This window comes from Hippocampus bargibanti, linkage group LG04 (genome assembly GCF_051943395.1).
Source record: "Hippocampus bargibanti isolate YZ-2025 linkage group LG04, ASM5194339v1, whole genome shotgun sequence".
Lineage (NCBI taxonomy): Eukaryota > Metazoa > Chordata > Actinopteri > Syngnathiformes > Syngnathidae > Hippocampus > Hippocampus bargibanti.
In genome coordinates this window covers 8,767,501-8,781,152 of record NC_142737.1, presented here as the reverse complement: position 1 = coordinate 8,781,152, position 13,652 = coordinate 8,767,501, and the positions used below count along the sequence as shown (strand labels likewise).

Genomic DNA, 13,652 nt, shown 5'->3' with positions numbered 1-13,652 from the left:
GAACCTTCTTTCAAAGGAATCCAAATCCAAGCAGCTTCTATGGCTGTATACAGACACTCCCCAATTTACAATCATTTGCGTTACGATGTAACGGTACATACTGTTAGGTTAGAATTTCCTTCAATACGAACCTTTTTGCGGGTACAGTAGGTCGAAAAATGTTCGGACGTTGTAAATTAGATTTTGTAATTCGCGCCTTTTTCCGGCCTAGCTCGCTTGCTACTGGCTGCGTACTGTGCCACAGGTACACGCACGCAACCTGACACATTTAGATGTTTATGCGACGGACACCAAGGCTGACCAATCGGCGCCGTGCTAGGCTGAAGCGTTGCCTACGAGTTCAGGCCCTGATCGCCGAGCTCGTTTACAATTGGCTGCGTAGAGTATGTGGGCGGGGAAGAAATTCCGCTTCCCAGTTGACGCTTGGAGGAAGAGGCGCCGAACTCGCTTACGATTGGCTGTGTAGAGTATGTGGGCGGGGACGAAATCCCTCCTTCCAGGCTCCGATTTGAAGGCGAATGGCGCTGACTAACAGAAAGTAAGGGCACGTAATTCGGCAATTACGTTCCAGCAGCTTCAGTAATGGTTTCCTGATGACCCAAGGATATATGTCGCCTAACTACATTAGGCGTGAATTTATTTTACGACTGTTAGAGCATCTGTGTTTTATCCTTCCCCGTTCAGTGTTTGACTTAAACATACATTCCATACAAAATATAGAACTGAAGCAACTTAACGATCAAATTCACCTCACGAACGACCGCCCGGAACGTATCTCGTTCGTAAAATGGGGAGTGTCTGTCTTCATCAAACAATGTTTATTATTGTGGTTGGAAATGTGTGCTGCATCATGCAGAGGTCCACTTTACTAAACTGGCGGTTATTGTGTAGCTATGGAAGTCAGTATGTTGTCTGAAGGCTGTCGCTTTGGAAAAAAGAAAAGATATAAATATATTTTCTTTTTCCCCCAACGATGTAAAAATGTCCTGGTTAGGAATTCACTGTCCACATTTCAAAGAATAGGATATGTCTTAAAGTGGTTGAGCTATTTTTCATTGATGGCCCACCATTTGCTTTTTGCATTTTTGACAAAATGACCGTATTTTCTGGTGTATGAGGCGCACCGGAGTGCAAGGCGCACCCCCAATGAATGGTGTATTTAAAAAAAAAATCCTTAAATAAGGCGCACCAGACTATAAGGCGCACCTTCAATGAATGAAAAAAGTTGTCGAAATATAATGTATAATGTATAAAAGTTTTCCAAATATAAGGCACACCACATTATAAGGCGCTACAGGGGAGGCTGGGTTTATGGACTACTTCTACAGTGGGAAATGGAGTCGGTGGCTGCTGACAGTCGTGAGACCTTTTGTGGCTCACATGTATAATGCAAACCTGTGTATAAGGCATCACATAATGCGGCTGTGAATGGGTCATCTTCTGAAGAAAATGAAGGATTTTTGGTGCACCTTATACAGAAGTGCTTTGACATATTCTGATATCTGATTTAGTATAGGTTACATTTAAAAACAATGTCTGTTCTGCATAATTTAAATGTCATCTAACATGAAAAAGTCAGGTTGATAGATGAAACTTTTTTGTCGCTTTGATCAAAGCCAAGACATCTTCAACAGGTCAGAGCATCTTTAATTGCTTTTTTTCCCTCCCTTTTTCTTCTATCTATATTTAGTGGCATGGGCAGTCCAAAAAGCGCTCATAGGAGAAATTTATCACAAGTGACCTGCAGCTGGAATGACAGCAGCCTCAGAGAGCGGTCGCCCACATGCTTTTACGGCATATTTTTCAAACCCTTCAGATCACAACCATTTTGATCTCAACAAGGTGAGGGGATTATCATCATGATATTAAACAGATGAACTACGGTAATCTTCTACGTTTTATGAAGTAGGACTGCAGTAATCCCACCCACAGTGGGATTGTTCATGTAAAGTAGGTGGGTGGTCCCATGGTACTGACGCAGGAGTCCCACGTTCACCCCGACCTCAAGGAATTACATCAAGAGGCCCGCTGGCAGGGATTGTAAGATTTATTTGCCATGTACGTCTTTCTAGTCTAAAAGTAAAAGGCGATAGAAAAGTTCAGGCTATGATTGTAATTTGTAAATAATAAATCAAATATATTAATAAAAACTAACTATGAATTATTTGTATTGATATATCATGTGTGGTGCACTTGAGATAATCATTACGTTATGCCGTGCCACATGTGTTGGCGATGCTTCTCTTTTAAACCCAATGTCTATTGGAGTACCAAGACTGACCTTTCAGGGGCAGCATAGTGCCATAGAGCATCAGTACTTCAAAATAATGCAACGAAGAAATAGCGGAAGTTACTTTCACACTTTTCCAATTCGGTGTCAAAGATTTATCATTGTCATTTTTATTCATGCGATTGATATAAATTCACAGCAGAAGCCAATTTCTCCAATATTTGCTTGGAATTTGTTTTCGTTTTGTTTTCGTGTCACAGTCACGTAGTTGTGACTCGGGCCAATCTCGATGTTGAGCACGCGCGCGCGCACACAGGCGTTTAGAATTGTGAGAGAGACGATCCTCCAATTTGCCAAAACTTTTACTCTGACAAAATTCCCCCAAAAGAATGTGTCAGGGGAACCAACAGTCAACACAATACATGTTCCTATTTCAACACATACTTCACAGCCGTTGTTGTTTGTCTTCTTTTGTTTTTCTGGGTGAGGTCCAAGCGTGAACGGCTTTGGGGAAAGCATCCGCAGCTGTCGACGTGCCAGACCTTTTGACGCAGAGAAATGAGGGGCAGCCGTTGGTCTCAGATATCGTTTTTTTTTAACTCATTTATTTTTATAAGGATGGAGCTGAACTGCCTCTATTTGCTAGAGCTACACACAGAAACACACACACACACTCACGCACACACACGTAGTTGCGATAGAGGACAGGCTCAGTGCACTCAAGGCCAACAAACAGAACAAGCAATGTTTAATGCAGGCTGCCAAATGGCATCAAATATTCCAAAAGCGCAAATGAGAAGCTGTGCTGTTGGTAGCGCTTTAGATTAGATTGGATTAGCCTTTATTTGTCTCACAGTGGAGAAATTTGCATTTCACAGCAGCAAAAACAAAATTCAAGAGCTGACAAGAATACTAAATAACGCAACACAACACAAAAGACACTGACAGTCTTCATTCTTAAGCACTTTCTGCACTCCGTATCATAAAGCAGTTCTAGATGAGAGGAGAGGATCAAAGCGTCCTTTTCACCAGTGAATCAGGGACATCATGGTGGAATGTGCTACTACAAGCTAAGTTTTTAAAAGCAAACATGAAGCTGAAACATTCATTGATGACAAAGAGACTGTCTCACATTTCTTGACCCACATAAATCCGCTTCAATTCCAAGCTGCGACAGTTCCACATCAGCGCTCTATGTTGAGGCTCCTCAAGCCCTCCATCCATCCAGCTGCAGACCTTTTTCCAAAACGTGCACAATTTCCAGTCACAGCTAACCTAGCACACGGTATTTCCCACAGATGTCATCATACTGCCCCCCCCCCAAAAAAAAAGTATTTGCAGTTTATTTTTATTTCAATTTGACGGTGACACCAAGATTTTAGTGTTTATATGTCCACCGCGAAAGAGAGTTAATGGCTTCCAAGTTGCTACAGCCTTTAAAAAATTGACTAGCCTTAATTAAGCAGCACATACTTTTCAGCCATGGTGATCCCTCATTCACACATTGCGCAGGCAACAAATCTAATACTGAATGAATAATAAAATAAAGGGACTTGCCACATTCCTAACGCAATAGTACTCCCTTTCTGAAACCAGCACCCTTTCTCCAACCAGGATGGTGCAAAATGTCTCAATTTCCATCACATTATTGAACGACTTATTTATTTGAAGAAACTTGGCCTATAACAATGATTGTGAGAGTCAAGTGGAAACAATTTAGCTTTTCATATTTTCATTCACAGGGCAAAAATCAGTGGTGTGGATTTCATCGCTTGGCCTTCAGTTGTGCTATGTCTGAATCAATCCAGACTGAAAAAAGTGAGGTGTGATTTACTACAAGACCACTAGAGGGTACCATTAGCCAGGAAATAACTGACCGACCTTTCTTAATGATGTCCAGTTTTTCTTGAAATTTCCGTCTTTAAAATGGCTTTAACAGTACATCTGCAACCAAATCAATTTCTTGTCCTCCTTCCGCCATTGCAGGGTGACAAAACTGCTATTAAAGCAACACAATATATTTGTTTATGTAGATTGCTACCGATAAAGTGTGCTAGCTTTGGCCATTATGCTCTTATCACCAGAGGCTAGTGATACTATGATTGGCCAGTAACTAATCTAGTAATAAATCTCATTGGTTAAAACAACAGTTTTATCTACATTGATTTTTATGCTCCAGGGCCTGCAGAACCGATTGTGAAGGGGTCCATGTAGATTTCTGACCCTGGTAACAAATGATGGATGAAATGTAATTGGTTAAATGCTTAAATACAAAAACACACGTCTGGAAGCAGCGCAACAGGGGAAACGTAATGAAAGGAAGATAAAAGACAATTTGGAATTATTTCATAAGAATTCATGGACAAAATAATTAATATCAGTCCGTGATTCAGATAATTTTAGGCCAGCAGAGAAGGCTTTTCAGGCCTTGATGGTCTACCACTGTTAAAAAGTCAAAAGTGCACCATGCCTGTAAAATGCGACTGAGTGTCCTTATTATTATTTGTATTATTTCTAATTTTTCAAATGCGATGATTCGTGTCCAAAAACAATATGGCGGTTCATGTACAGTACAACTCACTTGCAGGCATGGAATCGACCCGCACAATCTATATTTGTAACAGTGTGATGTCTGGTGCCAAGTTATCACTGCAAAACAGCCTCAAGCATTGTGCCAAAAGAGTGAGTGACTTTGGATTTTTTCCCCCAACAGGGCATGTGAATCACACTCCAGTGATGAAGAGTTTAATCCTCGAGGGTTATACCAAAGAACGTATGTTCCGGGACATTCATGAAGATACAGTGAAACCTCCGACATCAGAAATTGGAAAAATAAATCCCATTGGGGGAAAAAAAGGAAATAGATTGCTCTCAGGTAAAAACTGTCTCGATCATATAACCAGGATTAACTTCAGAGACACATTTGGCTCTTTTTTATGCCTAGTGCAAGCCTAAATGTGCACGTTTGTAGAGTTTAATTTCTTTTGGTGTTTTTGCAAATGTGTGTTGGTAGAAACGTGTGTTTGCGCCGTTGTGGGTGTGGACACAGCCGACTTGCTTACCCAGCAAATGGACACATTTTTGCACATCACTTGGCAGTGAATGATTTAATTTCACTGAACACCCCAATCTGTGCACAGGTGTTAATTTGAGTATTAGTGGCTTTGTGTAGTTGACTGGCCAGCGTACCAGGGGGCTGTTGACTTCAACTCACCAGTGACACTGAACGCAATTCACGATAATAAAAAAAGAATGGATGATCCTCATTTTTACAATAGGGTTGCCAGATTGGATTGGATAAGGCATTATTAGTCTAACAGTGGAGAAATTTACATTTCACAGCAGCAAAGTGATGAAAGTAGAAGGAAAGGAAGAAGTAGAAAAACAAAATACAGGACCTGCGCCGCTATCTTGAAGTCAAAACAAAAAAATAACTAAATAACAAATAATGTGATACAATACAAAAGACACAGACCGTCATTCAATCTTAAGCACTTTCTGCACCCTTTGTCGTATGAAGCAAATCCAGATGAAAGAAGAGAGGATCAAAGCATCCTTTTCACCAGTGGATCAGGGACCGTCACGGTGGAATATGCACGTTTGCTACAAGCTAAATGTTGAACGCAAACACGGAGGTGTAGCATCCATTGACGAAAAGAAATTGTCTCACATCTCCTGTCCCACATAAATCCGCTTCAAGTTCAAGCCGCGACACATACGCCTATGCGTTATATTAACGAGAGGATTCCCAGTCAGACGTAATGAACTAAAAATAGGTAGTGAATATTTTACTTCCAAGACAGGGTAAAGCGATACTTCCCAAACAAAGATAAAGTGAAAAACAAGTCACTTTTATTGGCTCGGGTGTTTTGCCATATTTTGTTTTTTTGTCAGCAAATTTGAGACAGAGAAACATTGGTGAGGAAACATTGCTTGGCTTATTACATCATCCCCATCGCTCATCGTTATGCATTGTCCATTGCCAAGTGTTAGATTCACTGCCTTAAAATGAATTCAGCTTTCATATGCTGCCGGCTCTTGTGGTGCCGTTTGACATCCTGTAAACAGGTTCTGCCATGATTTCATGAAGTTAAAAAATAGGATTACATAATTTCGTCAGCGTCTTTTGCTTCATTTGTAAAATCGGCTGAGGCGATGTCTGCCTCATCCGGATCAATTTTTCCACTAAAAAAATCCAAGTAGCCGCCAAAAACTTTACCGGGGGCGCCATCCTATTGCCATACTCCTACTTCCATTGGATCCTTTCTTTATATACAGTATGCCCAAGTGCCTCCTTCTACACGTCTGCGAGTGAGTGAGTGAGTATGCTGCCCACTCATGACCGAACGACGCTAGCGGCCTTCAACGTTGATCCCCGTGGCAAAGACTCTCCATTAGTTTCTGTCACAGAACGTTTGCGGCGGGCACATCTCCACAGGCTGACTGAGAGTGGGCCCGCACTTCCATCACGTGAGCACTAAGTCTCTAAAGGAGGCCAATTAGATGTCACAGGGATGGGAATGGGGGGGGGGAGTTATCCTATGATCCCCTGGCCATGCTCTTTAGCAGGGGGATGAGATGGCACATGGGCGGTATGTAATGAAGTGAGTCGTTGCGCAGGGTAATTTGTGCCAACGTTAAATGCGCATGTTGTGTATACGATCACGGAAGAAAACATTAAGGTCAAATGCGTATTAATTAACAATGGACACGATGCTGTGAATTATTCATGACGATGATGTGATGTGAGGAAATGTGGCATGATGTGATCCCGTGGGCAAGCCTGGCACAGAGGCCCTTTTTTTCTTCATTATTGTCAATTTGTACTTGGGGAAAGAACAAGTCCAGGTCAGAAAATCACTTTTACATAGGAAATGAAATGAAAGTGCATAAAATGATGAGTGATAAATACTGCCCTTTAAAAAAAAAGAATCCTTCCATTAAAAGCAACCTTCCACTTTCTCGTTATTTTCCATTTTTTATTTCTAACCTTTTTCTGTCTTTCCCTCATCGCATCGCACTTGCCACATCAGAGGAGAAAAAAAAAGGTCACAAAAGAGCAAAGCCCATTGGCGGTCTAACTGCACTGTCTAACCTTTGACCTTTCCGTACTTGTTACCTCTTTTCTGAGGCTGTCGGGTGAGCACTCATCTTGAATGTTAAGAACACCTTTTTGCACGTGGTCCATCGGGAGCCAGAAGCTACTCGTGATGAAATGAAAATATCTTGTTCTAATCATGTTTGGACAGCAAGTTGAGAGAAGAGAGCGCGGAGTACTCTTCCGGTCATAAATAGATCATATTTCGCCGCAATGCCCTTTAAGCGAGTTTGAGTGTCTCGAAATAAATGTGTTGAGATTGTGAAGCGGCCTGGGGAGCGTAAATGGCAGGAGATGAATAAGAGAGTAATCGTAGCGCATCACACGTGATGCGCTTATATCCTTTGGGGAAATAAATATTGTTGTTTATTTCAAATTTTGCTTTGCATTCCTCAAATAAGATCAATACTTTGACAATTATGGCAATGTCTAATTTATTTAGTATATACCATTAAAAATATGCCTCACAGCCGCAATGACGCAACGCCAATTAGGCCTAAAAATGGGCAGAATTTCATTTTCGCAGTTCGTACAATAGCCTGCTTAGGCAACATCGGTTAGGCAACATTAGTAATGCTGATCATGTGATACCGGAGGGAGTAGGGCAATCAGGCCAGTCGTTAGTCAGGAATGTTGGAACAATCGGTGGGGCTGCAGGGAGTGGTCCTCTGCTCCCCGCGACCTGAGAGTAGGGACCTATCATAGCAGTGTCCGGCGCCGCCATGTCTGGAAATATATATAGGGCCGATACTACCAGTAAGACTTTAGTTCGCTGAAGAAGCATCTTGGATAAGAAGCGAAACGTCCGACACCTTCAAAAAGTACAGATGACGGCTGAAGAAACCTTTTCATCGATGGACCACTCCTGTACGACTGAGAGCTTACACAGACATATTAGTCTGTGATTTAGATATTTTTAGGCCAGCAGAGAAAGCCATGAAGGCCCTGATGGTCCACCACTGAATTTTTGTATCAGTGCATGCCCAAACTAGTCTGTTTGAAGCTTTCGTATCCCTCAATAACTCCCCATAGTCCGATAAAGACAAAGTATAATCATAAAAACATGATTGGAACATGACAAAATAATAACTAGCCCAGTTGAATCATGGTAGCAAACACACCGCCAGTCACTACTGCTACTAGTTCACATAATGAGTGTGTGACAAGCCATTAAACGGAGCCACCCACAAAACGCAGGACATGTTGCATCGTCAGCATCAAACTTCTTTCACTTCATTACAAAGACTACCGGCGAAATGATCCATTGCCACTTTTTAGAAGCCTCAAGCTAACCAGATGCAGATTTTTATTTTGTTGAGATCTTTGACTGCATCGTCAGCTTGTTTCATCAAGATTGTAGAAGTGGGTTTAGGGAGTATGAGCTACCAAATCCCTGAATATGGGCTCTTCGGTCTCTGTACAGTTTTTGTCTCCCGGCTAGTGTGTGAATGTTTGTGGATTTCCTCTGAAAAGTTGGACAAAGTGGCCGGGGGGAGGGAATAGGGGACATATATTTGGAAGTCACTCCATAAGGACAAAAAAAGGACTGTTCTAAAGAGGTAATTGTCATCATATTATTTTCCCAGACATAAATGAAAATTGAGCTTAGTTAGCTTGTTACAAATGCGAAACAAGAGATTGCTCCGCCCATTGCTAGTTTAAATGTGACAAGATAAAATCGCGAAAAATATAGCAAAATGTTCCAGGAACTGAAAGGTTTAATCAGAATTATGGTTATTATAGTTTGGAGGTAAACGACATTGTTTTTCAACATAAAAAAATAACATAGCACAGTTTTAATTAGCGCTCCATATCTCTGGCAGTTTTAAAAGGATAATAAAAAAATAAAATCTTAAATTGGAAATTAAAAAATATATACAGTAAAGTCTCGTTATATCGATATCGGATATATCGATAGTCCCGGTTATATCGATACTATTTCTATGCACGCACGGAGAAAATTACATGCAAACAGGGTCGGATATATCGATAGTCCCGGTTATATCGATACTATTTCTATGCACGCACGGAGAAAATTACATGCAAACAGGGTCGGATATATCGATAGTCCCGGTTATATCGATATTTTTCGGACTCCCTTGAATATCGATATAACGAGACTTTACTGTATTCATTGTAATTTTAAAACACGACGGTCCGGTGTTTGAGTGGTTATAGCCCATTCGCCTCACAGTACAGAGATCATCGGTTTGATCCTGGCTCTAGATCTCCCTGTGTAGAGCTTGCATGTTCTACTTGGGCCCGAGTGGGTTTTTCCATGGGTACTACGGTTACCTCCTGCATTCAGAAAATATGTATGGCAGGCTGAATGAACACTCAAATTTGTCCCTGGGTGTGTATATGTGGATGGGCATTCATTTCTGTGTGCCCTGCAATTGGCAGGCTACAGGTTCAGGGTGTCCTCACCTACTACCCCGCCACCCTCGTGAGGATAAAGTGGATTGGAAAATGGATCTATGGATTAATTTAAAAGCAATTTTGCTACTGTAGCCACGTCGTTGCAGCAAAACAGACTTTCTGGACATTTTTAATCTGCTCCCAGGAAGGAAGGAACATTGAAAAAAAGTGTCTAGAATGGATACGGCACAAATCTATATGGGGCATTTCCATATTATGTGCCAGCTTTCCATTAATGATCTATTCTCTGGAGGAACCGAATGTCGTTTGCAGAATCAGTGCATACCCGTACAATCTACAGTATGTGCCATTCCAATGAGATTTTCGCCTAATGTACTAAACCCATATCAACTACTAAGCCTCAATGGCACGGACTGATACGGATACACATAATTACAGGCATTATATGGTGATATATGACGGTGCGCTCGTCATGTCGGCAGCTAAGACACAAGCAAGGTGAAAAGAAACAGTCTCACATGTGCAATGTGATCGAGGTCACCTCAATGTTGCTCATATTGAGGCCCATCCCCCCCCCCCAAAAAAAATCCGTCTTTGCAAAGATACCAATGCTCGATTTTGATTGACAGGATGAGAGTTAATTATGTAACAATATTCTCACATAGGGTTTTATTTTTCACACGAGGGGAAAAAGGAGATTTATTTATTTATTCATGAATTTATTTATGTATTTATTTATTTTACATGGGGGAGATTTATTTATTTATTTTACATGAAGAGGGGAAAAAAATGAGGTTTTTTTTTCATAACTTGAGGACCTCAGATGGGACCGACACAACAGTGGAGCGGATGTACGCAGGTGGAGCTGTCAATCATTGTGTTACGACGCAAATGGGGAAAAGGAAGTAATCATCACAGTTGGTTGATTTTCAAAGGGGAAAGGAAACGTGTTTGGGGCAAGAGAAGCTGTTTTCCTTTGGACAGTAATTGGTCTCCCGCCATTGAGACATTTTTTAAGTCTGCCTATTTCTGAAATTCGCCAGCAATGACTTAGAAGGCAGGCTGGCTATTTGTATTTATTATTATTATTATTATTATTATTATTATTATTATTATTATTATTATTATTATTATTATTATTATTATTATTATTTCATAACTTTGCTGCTGTGAAATGTAAATTTCTCCGCTGCGAGACTAATGAAGGCAAATCCAATCCTATTATTATTATTATTATTATTATTATTATTATTATTATTATAATTACTAATAAGTTAGCTTATTTGTTTATATGTTTATTTGTTTTGTTGTTTGTTTATGTATTTATTTATTTTAATAAGCAATGCAACCCAGATTTGTATTCATTATTATTATTATTAACTCATTGTTTTTATTTATTTATTTATTTTAATAAGCAATCCTATATGTATTTAATATTATTATTCATTTGTTTATTTGAATAAGCAATACAGCATAGATTCGTATGTATGTATTTTTATTCAAGATGTATTTATGTATTCATGTATTAATGTATGTACGTATTTATTTATTTATTTATTTTAATAAGCAATGCAACCCAGCTTCGTATGTAATTATTTTTATTCATTTTTATTAATAATTCAGCTTATTTATTTCTATGTTTATTTGTTTTTTGTTTGGTTGTGTATTTATTTATTTTAATAAGTAATGCAACCCAGATTTTTATTCATTATTTATTTATTTATTTATTTTAATAAGCAATCCTATATGTATTTATTTTTATTATTTATTTGTTTATTTTAACAAGCAATACAGCATAGATTTGTATGTATTTATTTTCTTCATTGTGTATTTAAGTATTCATGTATTAATTTATGTACGTACTTATTTATTTATTTCAATAAGAAAAGCAACAGAGATTTATATGTATTTATTTTTATTCATTATTATTATTATTAATTTGTTTCATTCATTTATTTTAATAAGCAATGCACCATAGAATTGTATGTATTTATTTTTATTATGTATGTATTCATTTTAATAAGCAATGCAGCCTAGATTTGTGTTTTTATTGTTATTCATTATTATTTCTTTCTGTATTTGTTTTTATTTATATATGTACAGTATGTATTTATTTATTTTAATAAGCAATGCAGCATAGATTAGTATGTTTTTAGTGTTATTCATTCTTATTTCTATTTATTTATTTATTTATTTATTTATTTATTTAATACATCAGAGTGGCTCAGTTATGTTACCCGCAATTTGGGATTCAGCTCTGCCTGCAGAAGAGAGTAAAATAAACCAGAATCAACCGCCCCTCACGATGAATTAAGAAGAAGATCGAGTATTTACCACCATGTGACTTGATGTTTTCCTCGCCACTGAACTAAGCTTGCGTTTCCATCTGACATGTCGCCGAATGTTGAGTAGGGGTTGAATGGGGGTCACTGATAATTCCATAGTTTATCCCGTGACCCTGAGGTCTCATTTAAATCATTGCACAGTCACAGTCTGCCGCATGGGAAAAAAAGACAATCAAGGGATGGTAATCCCATGATTCTCCGCAAATTTGGTATACAATTTCATTGCTTTGCGGATGACACCCAGCTCTATCTCTCCAGCAAACCCGACGCCTCTGTTCCACCTTCTTCCCTTTCACTCTGCCTCTCTGAAATTAAATCCTGGTTTACCCGTAACTTCCTCAAACTTAACAGCGAAAAAACTGAAATTCTCCTCATTGGTACCAAATCCACCTTGAGCAAAGCTAACAGTTTCTCTCTCACTATTGACAATTCGACCGTTTCTCCCTCCCATCAGGTGAAAAGTCTAGGTGTCATTCTTGACAGCACACTATCTTTCCACTCCCATATAAATAACTTAACCCGGTCTGCGTACTTCCACCTACGCAATATCAATCGTCTGCGCCCGTCTCTCACTCCTCACACCACTGCTATCCTCGTTCATCGTCTTGTCACCTCCCGGATTGACTATTGCAATTCACTTCTCTTTGGTGTCCCTCAGAAACTTCAACTCGTCCAGAATTCTTCAGCCCGGATCATCTCCAGAACTTCATCCTTTCACCACATCACCGCCGTCCTCCAAGAGCTCCACTGGCTCCCGGTCAAATATAGAATCAACTTTAAAATTCTTCTTTATACATTTAAAGCTATCCATAACCTTGCCCCCCCCCATACCTATCTGACCTTCTTCAAATTTCTACTCCCTCTCGTTCCCTCTGATCCTCTTCCGCCCTCTGTCTCTGTATGCCCCCCCCCCCCCCCCCGCCCGTCTCAGCACGATGGGTGACAGAGCCTTCAGCTGCTCTGCCCCCAAACTTTGGAACTCACTTCCTCCCAAAGTTCGTAACATCGATTCTCTTCCCACCTTCAAGTCCCATCTCAAAACCCACCTGTTTAAAATTGTATTTTCTGTGTAGTTCTCTATCGTTTCTATTGATAATTGTATTTTATTTATTGCATTCTATTTGTGATTGTATTTTATATTATAGTACCTATGCTTGTCTGTGACTGTAAAGTGTCCTTGAGAGCTTTGAAAGGTGCTTAAAATGTAATGTATTATTATTATTATTTTTATTATTATTATTATTAATGGTGCGGTATAAACATTTTTTTAAATCTATCTATTGTGGTGAAGTCATGTGACAAAATGTGATGATGCCATTTCAAACCATGATTGGCATTCGCCAGTGGATCCTGGCTGGACTTGGCCAATCATATTTGGTACATACAGTAAAGTCTCGTTATATCGATATCGGATATATCGATAGTCCCGGTTATATCGATACTATTTCTATGCACGCATGGAGAAAATTACATGCAAACAGGGTCGGATATATCGATAGTCCCGGTTATATCGATATTTTTTCGGACTCCCTTGAATATCGATATAACGAGACTTTACTGTATATGAAAATCCATGTGAGTTATTTCAAGAGGCTTTGTT

The 13,652-nt window shown here is 39.4% G+C and overlaps 1 protein-coding gene across 1 annotated transcript in view; it reads right to left on the bottom strand.

The window, feature by feature from the left end:
• The window catches only part of rnf180a (ring finger protein 180a), a 36,313-nt gene that overhangs the window by 14,439 nt on the left and 8,222 nt on the right, over positions 1-13,652 (bottom strand). The gene's annotated exons all lie outside the window — the stretch shown is intronic.